We start from the raw sequence: 20,244 nt of genomic DNA on the forward strand, positions 1-20,244 counted from the left end.
TAAACCATCCATTCCAGATGTATGATTCCATGATTTTTAGTACCTTTACCAAGTGGTGCAACCATCACGATAAATCAGTTTTAGAACATTTTCATTCGCCTCCCTCCCTCCCAAGATCCCTCATGACCTACAGTTAATCTTTCTTCCCACCTCCAGCTTGAGGCGACCACTAATCTGCTTTCGGTCTCTAAAAATTTACCTTTTCTGAATAATTTTAGATGGATGGTATCATACAATAACTAGTCTTTTGTGTCTTCTTTCACTTAGCATAATTTTTTAAGGTTCATCCATAATGTAGCATATGTTAGTGGTTCAATACTTCCTGTTTTATTGCCTGTAATATTAGAATGATTGCTACCATGTCTATGAGAATTACATTATATAACAATATTGATATTATATAGTTAAAGCTATTATTACACTTACATTACTGTAGGCACTGGGCTAACTGCTTTATTTGCATCATGAAGCTTAAACTTCACAACCGTCTTATGGGTTTATCTAGGTGATATCATATCCATTTTTGAGTTGAGGAAACAAGTTTAGAATTGTGAGCAGACTTACCCGAGGTCACAAATCAAGTAGGTGGCAGAGTGGGGACTTAAATCTAAATCTGTCTCACACAGGAACTAAAGCCAGAGTCACCCTCAAAATTAACAAATCTTGAAATTTCATACCCTTCCAGCATCACAAAAACAAAATCCAAGGAAACATTCACATTAACCCCACGAAAGAGATGGAGAAATGGCCAGGGCTTTGTCAATTGTAAATCCCCACTCGTATGTAAGGAGTTTTCACTCCATCATATTCTCCATACCTGATGCTGCCCTGTTCTGAGAACATTCAGATCCATCTACCACCCAGTGGTACTTGAGAAAACTGTTTAGTAGGAAGATTCTGCTGGCACAGGCAGAAACACTCTTGTCTAAAGATTTCTAAAGAAAACTCCAGTTGTTGTTTAAAGTACAATAGTAAAACCTCTTTGAGGTTTCATGATGAGCCTCAGGCTGGCAACATTAACCTTCAAACGTGTCAGTATTATGAATGCATTAATACTATTTGTTTTATTAATAATAAACACAACAACAAGCCATGCTCCAAATCTGTCCTATTATTTCTGAGATACACCCAAGCCACCCTCATTCGTTGCAGAAGGAAGCGTCCTCAGAATGGAAGCCGAGCCCCTCATTACACGGAAGAAGCCCTGAGATCACAGGAGGTGCCTAGGTCTTCTGGGGATGAGAAACCAAATCTTCCAGTCCCTTGGAAAGACCCAGGAGAAGCAGGTGCTCAGATAAATGCCACCCTGGCTCAACAGCACTTAACTTTGATAATGATAGCATTTTCTTGCCTGTGTGCAGTGCCCTTTCACATCATTTATTCGTCGAATGAAAATAACTATTTGTTGGTGTTAGAGGTCAGGATAGTGGCTCCCGTTGGGGAGTAGTAAGGTGCTATGTTCTGTTTCTTGATCTCTTGCTGGTTACACAGGTACTTTGGGATATTTTGTTGATCTTACGCACTTTTGGGTACATAGTATTTCAATAAAATTTATCCGAAAAGGCACAAATGAAAAATAGTTTGGAATGAAAAGAGCCGAGCGTAATGCCTGTCATATAGTAGGTGGACATCTCATATGTGTTCATGGAGTAAAGGACCGCATTTGATCCTATCACGTAGGATAAGCAGACGCGTAGAGTGCTGTTGATACTGTTGTCATTACTAACCTTTCTTCACAGGTTAGAAGACATTCCAGGACTTTGCCCCACCACGCAGTTGGTTAAGCCGCAGAGCCGGGAGCCTCGGTTCCTGTCCCCCAGCCGGAAGAGGGTGGATCACTGCCCCATTTCGATTTCGCCGCCGCGCCGGCCCGTCCTGCTGCAGCCCCGGGCGAGGCGGCCGGAAGAAGCCGGGCGGCCGGAGGCGACTCTCCAGCCCGAAGCCCCGAGCGAGCTCCGAGGACGCGGCGGAGGCGGGCGTGAGGAGGCATCAGCGCGCTCGGTCAGGCCGGCGCGGTCTCCGCCCGCGGCCCGCGCTCCCCCGGGCTTCGCGTTCTCGCGGTCGCTCGCCGGGCCTGCCGTCCTCCCGGCCGCTCCGGTCCGTCCGTCCAAGCCTTCGCGGCCTCCGTTCCCTGGTCCCCTTACCCGAGCGACGGGGCCGTCTGACCCGCCCCAGAAAAAAAAAAGACCCAATTTCTCAGCACTATTGGATATCAAACGTAGGATGTGACGGCGGCAGGAGGGAAATAACAGAACTGTAAGAACAACACAGCTTTTTCCTATGCGAACCGCAAACGAAAACCTCCCACGTGGGCTCCCCTTGACCTGGACTTAGCTACACAAGGCCACCTATGGACCTGGCTCAGAGTGGCTGAGAGAGGGGGCTCCCCAGTCACACAGATCCTGGCCTTGGCCACCCAGCCCTGGGACCAGGCACGAGTCCCTGACCCTCTGCCTCAGTTTCCTCATCTGTAAAACTGGAATAATAACCCTGCCCAACTCATAGGGGTGTGTTGAGAGTTAAATGAGATAATCCTGCAAAGCACATCATTTAGAGCACAGTGGGCACCGGACAGCACTTCCTTTACATTCCCTGACCCTTAGCCAAACTGCCGTCTGTGCTTGTTCCCAACACCCCCCCTCTCTGCCTGCCCCAGGTCAGAGACACCCTCTAGGCCCAGAACAAGCACCCTGGCCACCTGGCTGCCTGCCCCAACCGGACCCCCGCTCCCTCGCCCTTCTCAGCGCACTATTCATACTGCTCTGTCCCTGGGTCCTTATCTCAGCCTTCAGTGCAATCACTTATGTAGCTGGGTCACCCCATCCTTCTCTCAGAAACCCACACGTGCACACACTTATGGACTATTAAGGCTGCTTGAGGATGTCCCACCTTGCTAGTGTTAAATGCAAAGTGGTGCCCAGCACAGAGCCTTGCTGACTCAATAAATGTCTGTTTGGGGGCTGTAGGTAGAGAAGGCCTGCTCCACCTCCAGCCTCCCCCTCCCAAACCTCACCCCACAGCCCCCTGCCCCCTTCCCTGCAGCTGGTGGTGCTAAAGACTAAGTCTCCACCCCCTCCCCCCAACTCAGAAGCCATATTCACCCTAGCCATGGTGACAGGTTGATGACTCCTATAACAGGCCTCTTTCCGCCTCTGGGGGGTTCCTGCCAGGCATGGAGCCTGGTGGAGGGGCCACCAGCAGGGCCAGAAACCTGGGGAGAATGTCTCTGGCTGCCACTGATTTCTGTTACTAGAATTGATGTTTTTCTACAACCTTCCCTCCTTCATTATGTCTCCTGTGTTCCTGAGGTAGTAAATACCAGGGATATGCATTACATTTCCCATAACTTACTTTCAATGATCAGAAAAGCTTCAGTTACTAGACCTGCTGTTGACCAGGAATCTGGCTTTGAAGCTCCGAGTAAGGGTCCTAGAGTAGTGGCTACCTGCTTAGCACAGAGATGCCCACCTCCCCAACTTCTGTCCTCTGGGCCACTGTCTGTACACAGCATGTTAACAAGAGGCAGCACATGAGTGGTTGAAAACATGGCCCCTGGACCCAGGGCCTGGGTTCAATCCTATTGCTTCTTACTAGCTGGATGACCTTGGGCAAGTTACTGAACCTGGCTGTGTCTCTGTCTCTCCATCTGTGAGATGAGGATGATGACAGTAATAGTTCCTAGAGTTCAACAGATTAAATGAGTTCATCTTTGTACATCGATTAGCACTCTGTAAGCACTTGGTCAGTGATTTTTGTCAAATACCTAAAGCTTAATGCACCTAGAGACCCTGACTACTAAAGGTGTCTAGCTAGCCTGAAATGGTTATAACCTGCTCTGGAGGAGAGACTGAGGATGCCTGTAGTAAAAATATACATAAGGACTACCCAGTCTAACCCTGGTCTTATTATTGATATTTAACCCTGAAAGAACTGTCCTTGGGAATAAATTAATTTCTCTCAATCTTTACATTCCTTCATTTGTGTTATACATGGACATATTCTGGAAGGAAAACAGGGGGGAAGGAAGGAAGGGAAGAAGGAAATGAAGGAAGGAAGGAAGGGGAGGGAGAGGGGAAGAAGGGAGGAAGGATCAGATTGAGATGACTGGATTGTGGTAAAATTCTTTTTTCTTTTTTTTTCTTTTTTTTTCTTTTTTTTTGCGGTACGCGGGCCTCTCACTGTTGTGGCCTCTCCTGTTGCAGAGCACAGGCTCCGGACGTGCAGCCTCAGTGGCCATGGCTCATGGGCCCAGCTGCTCCGCGGCATGTGGTATCTTCCCGGACCGGGGCACGAACCTGTATCCCCTGCATCGGCAGGCGGACTCTCAACCACTGTGCCACCAGGGAAGCCCAATTCTTATTTTTTAAATTAGTTTCCATCAGCATTAGAATAATAATGCCCAATGTTCAATAAATTATGCCCAACATAATTTCCTGGACCTTACAGTTTCTAGAAAACCTAGGTCAGAAGACATTGCTCAGAGTCAGATCAGCTGGGTCTCAGAGCTGGAGGGAAGCAATGGCTGCAAAGCTATAGGGCCCCTTGCTGCATAAGTATCTCCCCACCAGCATCACAGAGACCGACTCTCACCTCCACACTTGCAATAGGCCCTCCACTCCCTGATAGCATCAACAGCACAGGTTGCACAAAAGCTCAGCCATTTCCCACTTCAAGGCCAGGTGTGCCAAGGAAAGGAGCTTTCATTCACTCAAATCTGCCCGAAAAGGTGAGGCCTGGATCCCCTTCCTGCAGCACCTAAACACACACACACATTTATCCTAGATTCAGTATGTCTAAAGGTTTGGATTATATGCTCTAGAAGCTACATGGTTATTGAAAGGCTTCATGAAGGTGTTGCAATGGAGGTTCAAGGCAGCCTTGAGAAGGTGTTCATGACCCGGCTGGCCAGAAGGCCAAAAAAGAAGAGAGAGTCCCCCATCCTGCTCCCCCGGCTCTCTAGAACCCTACAAATATCATTTCAAGCAAAGTACTCCACTCTTTTTCCCAGAAATGCCTGCTTCACCGAGGCCTAAACTGGTAGTTCTCCACAGAGGGTGATTATGGCCCCAGGGGACATTTGGAAAAGTCTGGAGACATTTTTCTTTTTAACATCTTTACTGGAGTATAATTGCTCTACAATGGTGTGTTAGTTTCTGCTTTATAACAAAGTGAATCAGCTTTGTTATATTTTTTGATGGTCATAACTGGGGTAGGGGCTACTGGTATCTAGTGGATAGAGGCCAGAGATGCTGCCAAACATTCTACATTGCACAGGACACCTTCCACAGCAAAGAATATTCCAGCCCAAAATGTCAATAGTGCCTAGACTGAGAGATCCGGACCTAAACCAAACTCTCCCTGCCTTGGAGGAAGTAATCCCTCAGAACTCCTCCAGCAAGTTAAGCAGAGAGCAAACTGGAGCATGGGGCTGGGGGTGGGGGAGGGAGCCCAAGAGAACCCTTTCTCAGGCCCAACGCTAAGAATGGGGAGGTCCCAGCAGACTCCATCCTCCTCCTGCTTCTGCGTCCAGAACACAGAATCCTGGCATCTGAAAAGATTAAATGAAACCCATGATTCCCAGCCCCTCAGGCTGCATAACCCTGCCCCTCATCTCCTATTTCCCTCTTGCACCCCTCACTCTTGGAGCACAGTTAGAAATTCAAATTGCAATCTTTACTGTCCAGCCCTCAAAGGCTCGGCCTGCTTCCTCTCCTAGAGACAAAGTCTCCTCAACGTCCTGCCTCCCTTTGAGACGATACCCCAAACCCTGCCTCTTTCACCAACTGTAAGTTTTTCTTCCCCACCTCCCTCTACCCCGCCTTCTCGCTCTAATTAAACCACATCCAGGGTGTTGGGAGGGAAGGGGAAAGGATTCTGAAGACTTCCGTGCTGCAGGTTCTGGGGGCCTACAGCCTCATGTTTTTTGTGAGGTGCCAGCCACGCTGTGATCATTAAACCCCACCGTGATGGGGGATTTTCTTATTGCGGTTACCCTGGGAGCTACATCTTGTTTATCAGACTCGTTTTAATTCAGCTTGGTCAGGTTCCAAGTGTTGAGGTGGAGATTAAAGGCACCTGAAGAATCCAATTAGCTGCCTAGTCTTCTTTAAGCCAAAAAATCAGGTCACAAACTAGATCAAAGTGAAATTATTTCTCGACAGCTCCGTTCATTAAGGGGAGGGCGGGAGCTCACACTGCTAAGCTGGGCTCATTACGGGGATTGGCATTTTAAATACAGTATCTCCCCCAAATTACATGTTTCAGAGGTCGCAGGGAGAAACCGAGATTATCTTATGTGTAGTCTCTCTTTGGCTAATAGGAAACAGAAAGCCGAAGAACGAGCATACAACTTCTAGGAAAAGACTTAAACAAGGCCCCAATTTTCCTGGGCCGGAAAACCAAATCTGGAAAGTGGAATTCGCAACAATCAGTCCCAGCCAGAGAATTCCTCCTCCGGGCAATCTAGAGAGCTGAGAAATCTAAGTTTTCCAGGTGGCCTATATTCACCCATTTCCTTGAGAGCCCACCCTTTTCCCTGGCTGGGTGCAGCTGCAAGGGAGGCCCCCTGGCAGCCCAGCCCAGCCTTCCCCCAGCCCCAGGACCCAGGCAGCCTTTGAAGAGAAACCACTCACCATTTCTGGATTCTGGGTCCCAGGCAGAGTCACTTCCAAGAGCAAGAAACTCCCCTTGGGACTTTCTGTGGGCTCTTTCGAGGGGCTGGAGAACAGAGGAGGAGGAGAGCAAGGAAGGCCCTGATCAGATTCACTTCCCAGAGGGAGGATCAAATATTGAATTGCTGTGAGGGCATTTAGAAACCCTCAACTCTACGAGAGAGAAAGAGACAGAAAAATTACATTTAAGAGAGCAGTAACGGGACACATGCCCTTCTTCTGTGAGCACTGATTTTGAACTAAGTTAGGAAATCAACAGAAACAGTGGCTTCCCACCCCCACCCCCGTTCCCTTCTGCTTGCAAAATTCTGTTTAGCTGCTCAGGCAACCAGGAACTTCTGGGTTAGAAGACGGCATCTTTTAGGCCCTCCAGGCACAAGCCTGTGGGACACTGAAAGTGATTAAGTTTGTGAGGGTTTTTTGGGGGGGTGGGGGAGTAGGAGGTGGCCACTTCTGGAGTCTCCGAAATCTGAACCACTAGTGAGACCCCTCCTCAAACTTCCCAGTCTCTCCATCCAATCCAAGTAGAGCCTGGGAACAAAGCCACTTGCACCTGGAGGCCTGACCCCCTGGAGTGGGGTAAAGATAGGAGAGAGAAAGGGAGACACAAGGGGAAGGAGGAAGAACAACGTGAGGGAGTCTGAAAGCTTCAGTCTGCACCTCCTGCCAGGTCTGGCTGTCCCCAGATTTCTAGCTGCTGCATCACTAACCTGCTGCCTCCTCCAAGTCTGGGAACCTCCTCCAAGTCTGGCAAATTCATTTCATGGAGGCATCCAAGGCATGGTGTTTGCTTTGGGGTTGTAGCCACCCAGGACCCCCATTAGGCTTTCCTTCTCCCTTTCATCCCCCTTAGCTGGAGCCTGCACCCGCAGGGGAGAGGCTGGGAGCTCACATCTCAGGGAGCCTCCGCAACACTGGTAGATCTAAGGACCCTGACCCCGGAGCCCAAGTCACTGTAGCCCAAAGGGATTCTCCATGGATCATGCATTTGAAGCAGAAACAAATCATCTCTGGTGGGTTTTGTTTTTCTGCTCTGTGAGAGTATTTCCCTTCCTGGGATTATGGGATTATGTCATCCTCCCGGATCCTTCCACACCCGCCTATTCTCCATGCCCTGGGGCCAGGGGGTTGGCAGGGGCAACAGCGCTGCCAGGCCTCAGAAAATGCACCCTGGATCCTACACCGATTTTCTTACGTGTCCCACAACATGGAATGAACGCCCAATGTTTACGTTTTGTTTTGTTTGAAATCAGCGGCCAAAAATGAGTTTCAGAATCCGGTCGTTTCCTAAGGAGAAATGAGAGGACACAGGTCCGCGGCGGAAGGTTGCACTAATGGGACCCCGGACCCAGTGACTGCCGTAGGGAGTCTGCCGGCCTCCAGCAAAGAGGAGCCTCCCGCAGCTGCCCCAGACCCGCCTCCCAAGGCCCGCGCTCCAGGGGTTTCGCGTTCGGGGATCGCGGAGCCAGAGATGCGCCCCGCCTGGCACTCGGGCCAGAGCCGCCTCTGCTCCACACCGCGGCCTTGTTTTTGTCCTAAAAGCCTGAGCTGAAACAGAAATCTGGGGAGTCGGGAGCTGTTGTTGTCTTGCAAACGTACGCCTTGGTCCCTCAGGGGGCTGGTGTCCGTCCTGGACTGCTGTTTTCCCTGCGCTGGTCACTCTCGCTCGGCTGGCGGAGCCGCTGCCTGAATATGGGGACCGAGATGTACGTGTCGCGCGGTGGGAGGTGCCAGCACAGGACCTTACAAATTTCCCGGAGAGCGCCTGGCGCCGCACGCCAAGCCTCCGCCGGGTGGAGTGGGTGCGCCGACAGGCTGGCCCGGTGGTGTGGAGGCGGGGTTCCCCCAACCCAGCTGTTCTCTCGGCCCCTCAGCACCCGGGACCCAAAAGAGCCAGTTCACCCCGGGTCAGCCCAATGCTAGCCGACCCCGCACCCCTCCCCAGTAAGGGCTCACGGGCCCAGGGCCTCGGCCCAGCGTTCGCATTTGCAGCCGGAGCCGCCTCGCAGTGGGCTTGCGGGTGTGCCGATCGCGGCCTGATGAGGAGGTGAGGAGGGAAGAGACCCGAACGTCCGGGAAGAGCGGGAGTGCTCGCTCCTGCCCAAGCCTGGGGCTGCCTGGGGTCGTCAGGGCTCCGGGCCACCAGCCCAGCCGCCTCCCGCTGCCAGGCCCGCGCGCCAGGCCCGGCCTCCGAGGGCCGCGGGCTCCGCACGCCCGTGCCGGCCGCTCCGGGCTCTCCTCGGCCGGCGCCTTCTCTCTGGCGAGCCCCTGAACCTGGCACAGACGCTGCCCAATAGACACTTCGAACAATACGGGAGAAAACGAAAGGAAGAAACCAGTTTGCCCGCGTAAACGCGACGAGTCACTCTCCAAGTTTTCCTGGCTTCTCGTAAAGGTGGCCGGGGCCGTTTATAGTAAGAGCAGAATACTGTTTGCGACTGTACGACATAATTATCTCCAGACTTGCCTCTCCCCCGCCCCCAGCTAGGGTTTTCACCAGCGAAAGCGGCTAATGCATTTGCACACATTAAACATCTTGAACGCATAATTACAGGCTGCAGACAGGCTGAACAATAAAATATCTCGGCTCGATATTTTTGGAAGCCTTTTGCGACTGTGCCTGGAATAAACAACAACCGCTTTCTCTATCCTCGGCCATCTCGCTGCAGCCACCGTAATTTCAGAACACCCCACGCCACCCCCTCTAGTGCTTTTGAGAAAAGGTGCGGGGGGGTGGGTACAGGCGGGAGGGTGCAGCCTTCTGGAGGCGTCTCCCGGGACGAGGGTTCTCCCAGGACGCAGGCTCTGCTGCAGGGTGCAGGGTGCCTGGGCAGGGGTGACTGGAATAAGGAGAAGAAAATAGGTTCCGAGCCCCAGAGGCCGCTTTTCCTCATTAGAGGGGCGCGAGTGGGGCCCTCTAGGCCTTACAGCCTCTGGGCACTGTCCTCCGCATCCTCTCCCTACTCAAAGCCTAAAAATTTTGAAGAGGGAGCTGGCTATCACATTCCTGCCTCACAACCACCCTGAGAAGGGCGTCTTTAGACTAGGCTGGTTCCTGTTACCTGAGAAATCTGCTGGGAAAGAAAGAGTTCCCTGTTGAAGCAGCCAGATTGGGAGGAGGAAGCTGGGAGTGGTTATTTTCTCCCACGGAGGCCAGGGACGCTCTAGCTTCCCTTGAGTCTTAGTTGCAGTGTCTGTAAAATGGAGATGATTATAATAACCTCAGGACCTACTTCGCAGGTTGTTATGAGGAAGCACTTAAAAAATTTTTTATTGCCATATAACTTACATATATAGCAAAGCATAAAAATCTTAAGCACCCAGCTCACTGAATTTTTACATGTGTATACACTTGTGTAACTACTACCCAGATCAAGATATAGAGCATTACCAACCCCCAAAAGGCTCCACAAAGAAGCACTTTTAAAACTAACTTTAGTCAGTGATAATATTATTGTCTCTAACTCAAGAAGTCAACACCCCAGTCAAGTATGTGGAGCTTCTTGACCCTTAGAGACAAAAATTGACAAACCAAATATACACAGAAAGGATATTTACTATCCACACCATGGTTAGGGGCTGTAAGCACTCTAGACTGAAGGAGCATACACGGGCTTTGTCTACAAACCCTCAGGCACTCATGAGTTGGGGGAAAATTGAAGATAAGGCTTTAATTCGTTTTGAGACAGTGGGGTTCTCCTGTTGCTGTGAATAGCTGGGGTTCTATATCCTGGGGTGGCATGTTCACTTCCAGGTCAGGGCAAGCCCAGCAGAGAAAAGCCTGAGAACTTCTCCCAGGGGATGGGAATCTGAGTGGATGCCTGTAGGGCTGAGATCTAAGTTTGGAGGTGCCTTATTTCAATGTCTCCTCTGAATCCAAATCTGGTTTGACATGTGGAGGGAATTTCCTAGGATGTTTGGCCATGAGATAAACAGGGCACCCTATTTCCCGACAAGTGCTACCCCACTGGCTAGCACATGAAATCTGTGCAAATTACAAACAATACAAAAATAGTGAATTCTCCATCTGACCCTCTGACCCCCAGTTCACCCCAGAGGAAGCCACTGTTATTGGTGGCTTGACTATCCTTCCAGCCCTTATTACTCACCCCCTTTTTTTAAACCAAACTGGTAGCCTTCAGTGTACATTCTGCTCTAGCCTTGGATTTTTTTTCCTAAATAACTGTCCAAGACAATTCTCCATGACACGAATATTGGTTCAGAAAGTTATATTCAGCCCCGGTGACTCAATCCAGCTGACCATTCAAGCTAACTTTGTGTAGCCTGGCATGGGGGAAGGACCTGGGTTCTAGATCCAGAAGTACCTCTCAAGGGCTTGGCAACCTTAAAAACAATCAGTAACTTGGCTGCTCGATCCATCGTTACCAGCAACACCCCTCTCTCCTTGAGCGACCAGAACCATGCTGGGGGAGACAATCAAGGCGCTGACCATGACTTTGGACCTACAGCTATTCTCTGGAGTCAGGGGAAACTGGAAGTGCCTCTTGGAATTTTTAACTCTTCTGTCTAGTAGCTGTAAAAACTGTGCTCGGGTCATTAGGCCACCCTGGGTGTCTGCCTCCGATCCCATTTCTTCAGTACTCCTTGGTGCACAGTGGGATGGCCCTGGCCCTGGCCCCCCCACCCAGGCCTGGGTAGAGGCAGGAGGGCACAGTGAGGGCCTCAGCCCCAGACCTTGGACCCCGCAGTGTCTGCCAGGAGACGTCGGAGGAAACGCGTTTACCACCTGGGCGACCTTGACTGCAGCCGATTAAAGTTTAATCCGAGGTGTGTACTCAGCCTTGCCATGTTATTTAAACACATCAAAGGTCATAAAAAGATTCCAATGCCTTGAGCGGGTCCGAAGCGGGCCCATAGGGAGCCGGCGCTTAATTCTGATAGATTTCCAGAGCCAGAATTTGGAGCACGGGGCGGGGCAGGGGCCATAAGAAAGAAAGAAAAAGGTTTGCTTTCCCAGCGGAACTCCAGACTTCAAAAAGCAACGGGGGAAATCGAGTCTCGGGCACCGGGAACAGACAACGCCCTTCAATTCCGATTAACTGGGAAGACATCTAGTGGGAAGAGGTCGCAACTGCAGCGGCGCCTTGAGATCATCCTTGGCCTCTGCCGGCCGCGACCGTGACTGCCGCTAAACTGTGCGGGGGTGGGAGGGCCTAGAAGAGAAGACCCTTTCTCTCCGGCCGCCCCTTCGAAGCATGCGGCTGCCTCGATGTTCCCGGGCCAGGGCAGGGATCCCACTCAGGACCGAGGCACTATTTCCACCTCAGAGAGGAAAGGTCTAGCTCTCATTGGCTTTCCTCTCTCCAGGTTGGGGTCCTGGTCAGCCAACGGAGGGCATTTGGGCCCAGGATCCTCGGATATCCGTTCAACTCTTCCTGGAAATCCTGAACCCAGAGCCAGTAGAGTGCTGGAGCGACATATGTGGTTTCTCCTCCAGGGTACTGAGTGACTCTGGGAACCAAAAGATTGCTGCAGAATTCAGGTGAGGCAAATGCCCCGAAGGCCATCCCACCCAGTGGTCTGCTTTGAGCCCTCGCCACCTGCGGGCTGGTGTTGGCCAGGCACATTGCAGAGCTGTAGGAGCCCAGCTTCCCAGGGGGCACAGGTGTGTTTTCACTGCATCTCTGTTGCAGAGCCATTGGACCTTGCCCTGTCTTCTTTCTCTTGCCCAGACTGTCTCATTTCTATGGAGGACTGGGCGCCTTTCACAACCCTGGGAGAACGGGCCCTGCCATGAAATGCCATCTCTTACATTAGCTCTCCCAGCTGTGCCAGCACCTCTTCCTAACCTGGAGGTGGGCAGAAAGATAGGTGGATTCTGTTGCAGGCCTCCCCATCTGCCTCAGAGATGCCAGTTGCAACTTCTCTCTTGGCTGGCTTCACCTGTTTAAAACAGGGTCTTCTCCTCGGGCCCTCATGGCTGACCACTTTGGCTGGATCTAACTTTTCCCTCTTGTTCCATTGATTGTTCCACTACATCATCTAAGAGTTATCAGGGACGAGGAGCAGCCCCGGGATGCCTTCTTATGATACAGGAGGCCAAGGGATATGTATTTGCCACATTGCAATGTGTAAATCCCAGAACTTCATGGATCCGCAACTGGGGCCCCCAAGAGTGGGCCTGCGGCCCCGCTGATAGACCCTCCAGGCCCTCTGGGGTGGGGCCTGCAGGGGACAGTGATGACTGCTGAGAGTTGCCCTCGATAGGAGGACTCCCACCTCATGCTCAGTCCAGGGCTGTCAGAAGTGGCCTCCTCCCTCCTCCTTTTGTCCATCAAGTTGCCTCCTCCACACCTACCCATACTCCAGGGCTTAAACATTCCCTGATTCTCAAAGGAGGGCTCAGGGAATCCTGTTCTTTTGTTTTGTGTTATCCTACTCCCCCCAAAATGAAAGGAACTGGAAACTGTGGATAAGACAATTGTAGGCAAACGATTTGAAGCCCTTCACCAAGATGTTAGCCAGCCCTGTCATCAACACTGAAGTCATCCCCAAAGGAGTATAAGGTGTATGGTGCCTTGTGCCCTCTCCTCTTCATACCTCTTAGCTGGGTGAATCTCGTTCCTCAGGTAGAGAGACTCCCTTCGGTTTTATTGAGTCCGATACAGACCATGAGAGCAGCAGTGAGTGGAGTGGGGTGAGGGGGAAAGGACTGCTCCTGGTTTAACCAGCTTTAACTTCAGGGAATGAAAAACTGAGACTTGGGTCCTGTTGAAAATGAACTTGGGATGCAAGGGCCTGAAACAATCTGGGTCCCACACAAGCTCAACGGGCTGATATGTGTGCTTGGAACAGAGCTGACTCCTCACTCCCCTGCACCTACATGAACAACCCAGAAAGCCCCCTCCCAGCCCACCTGGCTAAGCCAGCACTGGACCCATGGCTGGATCCCCCAGCCCCAGCCAGCCCCGCTCTGCTCTGCTCCCAGCTCAGGCCCGTGGGGATGTCTATTCCTCTGGGTGACAAACGAGTCTGTTTGCTCTCAGTGACATCAAATTACTTTGCACCAGCCAAGGGTCCCATGACCCGACATAACCCCACATTAGGTCCTAGAAATGTAAAGAAATATGGCCTTTTTAAAAGTGGCTGAGAGCACATAATTGCTAGCAGGCTCGAGGGGTTGTCCCAAGTATGGCTCAAGACCTATGCCGGGGCAGCGGATACCAGCCAGAATTCCTTGCTCCCACTCTCTATGGGCAGAAGTTCATGCTCACATTTAACTCTGGACTCCAATCGGTTTTTCAAGCTTCAGATTATTTTTGTGCCGTTAAAGAAATCGCAGGGAGACCTACAGCCTAAGCGTCCCCTCCACCCCAGCGGGGTGGGGGTGGGGGGCCCAGCCAGGCTTCCTCGGAGAACAGGCTTCCGCAGAGAATGGACTTCTGTGCAGCATTAAAAACACGGGCCTGACTTGGGCTGCATGGCTTGACTTTTTGATGGGAGTTATGGTTTCCTTTTTATGTTGCACCCTCCCGTCTCCCCTTTCCTCTTTGTCTCCCAGCTTTGCTGCGGTATCTCTCGTCCCTTCTCCCTCTTCCTCCGAATCTTCCCACTTCTGCAGTCTCCACCGGTGACCCTGACCCAAACCGTAATACCCGTGGTGGTGAACTCCATCCTAGAATCAGGAGACCAGGGACCCTTGAAGGAGCTGCCCAGATCCCTGGTAGGGACTGATCTCGCTGATGTTCCATAGCCTGCAGGGGAGGGACTCGAGGCCAACGTCTCCAGGGGCTTCTGCTGGGTGTAGTTGGAGTTGTCAGAAAGTTATATAAAATCTGTGCACGTAATTTCTCCTTTTGCTTAATTTACACATCTCTTATGAGTTTAGCCAAATAGCTCTTTTCTACTGTGATGAGCAGCGATTTTAGCATATATTTTAGCATATAATAATATATATTATTAGCATAAAAGCATCCCAGGGTCAAAGTGTCCCAGATATTTCACAACTCCTCAAAAAAATTAATTAAGGAGACATAAACAATCCAAATGCAAAATAACCCAATACTCTGCCCCAGAAAGGATGGCCAATATCCACGCAGACAAGTGGGATTCGAATTTATTAAGTAGCTGGGTGGTGTAGAATTTGTCAGATTCAACTGTTTGCTGTTTTCCATTTTTGCCTTTTTGCTTTCTAAAATTGCCAAGGCTTTAGTTAAATCACGCCTCAGAGGAGGGTCATACTCATTGTCAATTAGACCACTGAATTAAAACAAAGCAAGCCACAACACCTTTAGTAATTCTTTTAAAAAAATATTTTACTGCTGAGGAGTTTTTTTAATACATAGAATTGCATTTGTTCTTGAAAACTGTCATTACTGCAATGATATATCAACCCAGAACAAACTTTCCCTTCCTAGATTAATCATTAGAAGTCTCTCTGTGCTTTCTACAAGGGGAGGAGGTGTGTTGAAATGGGAAATGATTATTTGTCCAATAAGAGGGAAATAGATGTCAATTTAGGACATAGAAAGGACTGAGGCATGGTTTTCATCTCTCCTCCCAAATCCTGATGCAGCAGTAGAAATCTTCAATTAAAGGACGACACGTTCATGGTAAAGGGTAACATGTGTCTCACTCATACATATGTATTCTTGATGAAGAGACACATAAAATTTCAGGAGAGATGCCCAACACGCCACTCTCCTTTTTTGTCCAGATTTCTCTTGGGTGGACCCTCAAGTCCTTTCTAGATTGTAATCAGAAAAATTCAAGTTCAAACACACTGACCTCTTACCCTCAGACATAGGAAGGATTCATTTTATTGAGCAATTTTGCTTAACCTTGAATTTATCTTCAAAATCCTATGTTGGAAGTGGAATGATGTGATGCCTGGGATTTACTTTAAAATACTCCAGGGGAAAAGAGAGTGGAAGTGGACGATGAAACATGAAAGACTAAATGATAATAATGGTTGAAACTAAGAGTTGGGTATATAGGGGTCCGTTGTACTTTTGTGTGTGTTTGGAAAGTTCCATAATAAAAAGATTTTTTAAAAAATGTTGCGCTAGGCAAAGGTGGAAAAATTATCCCTGCCAGGGGGTCAAATAAAAACGTAGTCTGTCGGGTAGCACCTGGAGTTACCCTTTTAATCTTCGTTTTCCAAAAACGGTAAACGACCTTGCTCCCTTTTTCATTTCTCTGGAATCAGCCAGCCATCCCCATGCTTTCTTTCCGGCAAGCTCACTTTCCCAACCCATAAACTGAGCATCCGAACCCGAGGTTGGGGGCTGATTAATGGAGCTTCCGTACTCAGCTCCTCTGACCAGAGTGTAAATACCCATAAAAACTAATATCAAAAGTTTTTATTGAGCTGCTTCGTTTCCCTGAGCGTTGGGGCGAGCGGGGCCAGAGCAGCGGGACAAAGGAGCGGCAGCTGCGCCACGAGTAACGTCGGTGCTTCTGATCGGCTCAGCGCGGGTCCCCAGAGCCAGCCAAAGTTTCTGGGGAGAACACCCGAACCAGGTAAATGCCAATCGGGGGCTTGCCTTCCACTGGGGACAGGTGTATTTGCAAAACCGCGGGGGAGGGAACGGTGAGTGGTTGGAAAAATCAGCAAGGGTAGGGAGACGCCAGCCACCCCGAAATATGTCACCAGACTGGTCCGACAGGGTGAACTATTCTTCCTCAAGACTTGGTATGATGCCTGTATTTCACCCACAGGACTTTGGATGTCCACGTTCACTGGGTGTGTGCGCTCATTTGATGCGTGAATCTGTGTGTGCACACACATCGTTACGATTAGGGCATATAACCTGCACGTAAAAGTCTGATCACACCTCTCGGTGCTCTGTTCCGAGTTCCCCTTTCTCGTGGCTGCGCTGGTGAGTTTTCTTCCCTTAGCTGCTCTATGCATTAAGAATCTGCCACCCGGGTCAGGGACGTGGGAGTCTTTGGGGAGAGACGGATTCACGCGGGCCCAGGCCCAGGCCGCGTGGCCGCCTGCACCGGTTTCTCGGCATGAAAGCTGGGGGCTCCCGCAGGGCCAGGCTTACGTCCAAGCCCCCTATTTCTTTAAATGTTCGAATGTCTTCGGTGTATTTGTTGACATAATGAATCCACAGCCCCCAGAGCTGGTTTCCTGTTTTGTTGCGGCCCGAACATCAAGCTAGGATGGGGGTGGAGGCCGGCAGTTGGGACTCCTCTTGGGTTGTGGCAGGGACAAACAGACAGCGTCGGGACAGAGATCTCTCGCCCTTTTCACACCGCAGGCGGAGTGACGGGGAGCTCACCCCCTGGGTGGCGTGGGCCCCGCAGTCCTGTGGACCGGTACCCTGGCCGGCCCACTGAGGACTTCGAGAAGGCGCTTCCTGCCTCTGAGGAGCACTTCTCTGAGTTCCCTCTGCTTCTAACGCAAGCTCCCGTCCTTTAAGTGGAGGCTGAGTTTCCAGGTCCTGTTAACAGCAGAGCAGCGGCAGCACCGTCGGGGCAGGCAGCACTCCCCTCACCATCACTGCCTCCGCCGCCACTGGGGGAATCACCCAGGCCTCCCTGAGCCGGAGGGCCGCTGGTCTCAGAGGTGGGAACGCACCCTTCACTCCAAGTTTGCGCCAAGCTTGCGGAGTCTGGGCACCGCTGGCTGGCACTGTGCAGAAGGGCTTGCTCCTCAAGGGAGCCTGGGACCTGGGCCTGGTTGTTCTAAAAGGGGAGACGCCCCTATTCCTGCTCAAGGACTTTCTGTGAGAAATACCACAGGGCAGGGCTGGAAGTGGGGTCCTTTCTGGGGCTCTGTGCACTGGTGGCCTTGAAGGCCTGGTACCAGAAGGAACACACCAGGCAGAGGGACAGCTGCTCCTCCAAAAATTCACTGTCCTCAAAATCCACAGGATGAGGGCATCTTTCAAGGCAAAGTGGGGTCTTCGTGGATCTTCCTGCATCTTGCACATCCTCCCATTTTCACCATGTTAGCGTTCGGTCACCACAGTGCCAAGTGACTTCCCACAGTCCAAAACTGTCCCTACAACCTTGGGCCTTGTGTTGCCTTCAAATGGCAAAAAAAAAAAAAAAAAAGAAAGAAAAGAAAAAAGAAAAAAGGAAAGAAAAGAAAAGAAAAAAAATGAAAGAAAGAAAGAAAAGAAAAAAAATCTAGAACAAAAGCTTCAGCAAGTGGTTCAGGATGTGCCATTTCTCTGCCTACTGGCCAGGGCTGGCCCAGATTTCTTCAGAACCTACCCTTTCTCCTTAAGAAAGAGTACAGTTTCTACCCTGGTGGGGAAACTCATAAAGCCCACCATGGACAAAGCTGTCCCTCAACTGCATCTGTCCCAAACAGTCTGGTTGACTACAGTTTTGGAAGTGCTATCCTGTTCTGGTGTTGCCCCCTTTCTCTCTTTCTTTCTCTCTTAGCTAGCCTCAGCTCCTCAGCCATTTCCCCGTCTGGATCTTTCTTCCTTTGCCATTATCTCTGAGCCCCTACCCCTCCTGCAATGGGAGAGAGAGGGTTAAGATGTTCTGCAAATGCAGCTCGTAAAGCTGCTTGGATACATTAGAAACACATGAATATCCTGAAATACAAAGTGTCTTTAAAACCAACCAAGGAATGTTTATCCTAATGCTGGATGGATGCAGAGAAATAGTGCCAGAGAGCAGTGCTGACAGCCTCCTCCAAGTTAAAGTGAGAGCAGGTAAATTTCATTTGCTAGTGAAAATCAAACTCGATTAAAACCCGGTTTCCCTTTGTCCTTTTCTCTTCCAACCCTGGGAACCCAGGGCCTCATAGCTCAGGCTGGCAGCGAGTCCCCCCCCCCCCTCCCAAAAAAACCCAGCCACAGTATCTTTCTTCAGCTCCAGAGCAACCAAAGTCCCTCAGGGCACCCCAGCCTGCCCTAGGAGGTCGGAAGCTATGCCTGCCAAGGCACTGGCAAGAGAGAGGATCTGGCAGCTCCTGGAACAAAAGCTGCTGCCCTCCAATCTTGCCGTGCTGCCCACTCGGGGCTCCTCTAAAGGAAATCAGGGAGCGCCGGGCAAAGTCCACCTCCACTCCTGCCACCCTCTTGTTCAAGGGGCCACTGCCACCCGCAGATCCCAATGAGTGCCATGGCTTCCCAGCAAAGCCTACAAAGGGTCTGAGGATAAACTTGTCATTGCCGGGATTCAAGTTGAGGCATCTCCCTGCAATCCCATAGGAATTCCTGCGCCTGGTAGACAAAAAAGCAGAGGGACAGCTCAGAGGATGAGACCCAACCAGCTGCGCAGGCAAGTGAGTCTTGACCTTGCCTTGGGAAAAGAGGAAGAACGCTGGGAGAGTCTGTGCTTGCTTCCCAGAGCACTCTCCAGTTCTTCACTGCCTTCCAACCTTTCTTTTTCACAGCAAGCAGGTTTGGTGGCTGCCTGGAGGGCTAAGAGGCTAAGAAACGATATTGGGAACCTACAGTGGATCTCTTGGGTCTCTCAGCAATGGACAAGAAGGGGAGAGAAAGAGGTTTACTTCAAAGTAAGGAGAAAATCTAGAAACCCAAAATTATTCATGGAGTTCATTCAAATTCTATAAACCATCCCCACTGGTGGCTACAACTCAGTATCTAAAGGGACCGGCAGACTTTTAAAAACAGTGAAGGCACACCAGGACACCACTAACTTGCCTGGTAGAAAAATCACTTTGTGTATATTGAGATCCAAGACAATACGGGAACAGGCAGGGCTGCCTCCCTCTAAGTAATCACATCTCGCGAGTTTTTAAAATTTGATAGAGAGATATTCAGAACTAAGAAAACATCCCAATAACTTGATCACGAAAGATCCACCACAAAGCTCAATAAATAATTCAGGCCTGACGCCCTTCCTTTGCGGGGTTACCGAGTTTAGGAAGCAAAGTTTAATTCGAGATGCAATCCAAAGCCTTCCCCCCAGTGCCGTCCCTCCCAGACAAACCTTCTTGGGGCTCCTCAGCAGAAATCTTGTCTCACCATTTTTGGTGAGGAGGGACCTAGCTGGCTCTGGCAGTCTGTGGAGCTGGGGCCCTTCCTCTGCATGCAGGGCTCGGTCTCCGGTGAAGTGGGGAGAGTGAGGGAGGAATGTGGAGCTGGCCTTGGCCGCGGTGTGCACCGGGAGGCAGCTGCACCATGGCCAGAGGTGAGCTGGCACAGGCGCTGGCTGGTGGGGGCTCCCTGAGCTGTGTTTTCGTTTTTCCGGGTCTGGCTGGAAAACAGAAGAGGAAAGAAGCCTGGGCCAAGAGCAGGGCGGAGGCAGAGAAGAAGAGTCTGTAAACACCGCCCCAAAAACTCCACAAAGGCAGCAAAAATTGCTGGGTAACCAAACAGAGCCAGAAACAGGAGGAATTCTAAAGGAAAAGGGAATCAAGAGTGAGGGTAGGTGGGCAGTGGGCCTTTAGGAGCTGCCTGGGTCTCCAGGCTTGCATGGCAGTTCTCAAGATGGCTAGACTGCAACTTTCAACTTGACCTTGGCCTCCAGCCGTGTCTGACCTGTATGTAAAACAGCCCTTAAGTCCTCAGGAACTGGGGCCTCAAACCCTACCCTGTCTCTTTGTCATCATGAGTTTTACAATGCCACTTGGAGGAAGGAAGGGGGGCGAACGGGCCGGAAAGTAACACAAAAA

This window comes from Aethalodelphis obliquidens, unplaced genomic scaffold, assembly GCF_003676395.1.
Source record: "Aethalodelphis obliquidens isolate GAN/ISIS:26980383/991018 unplaced genomic scaffold, ASM367639v1 scaffold5, whole genome shotgun sequence".
Taxonomy (NCBI): domain Eukaryota; kingdom Metazoa; phylum Chordata; class Mammalia; order Artiodactyla; family Delphinidae; genus Aethalodelphis; species Aethalodelphis obliquidens.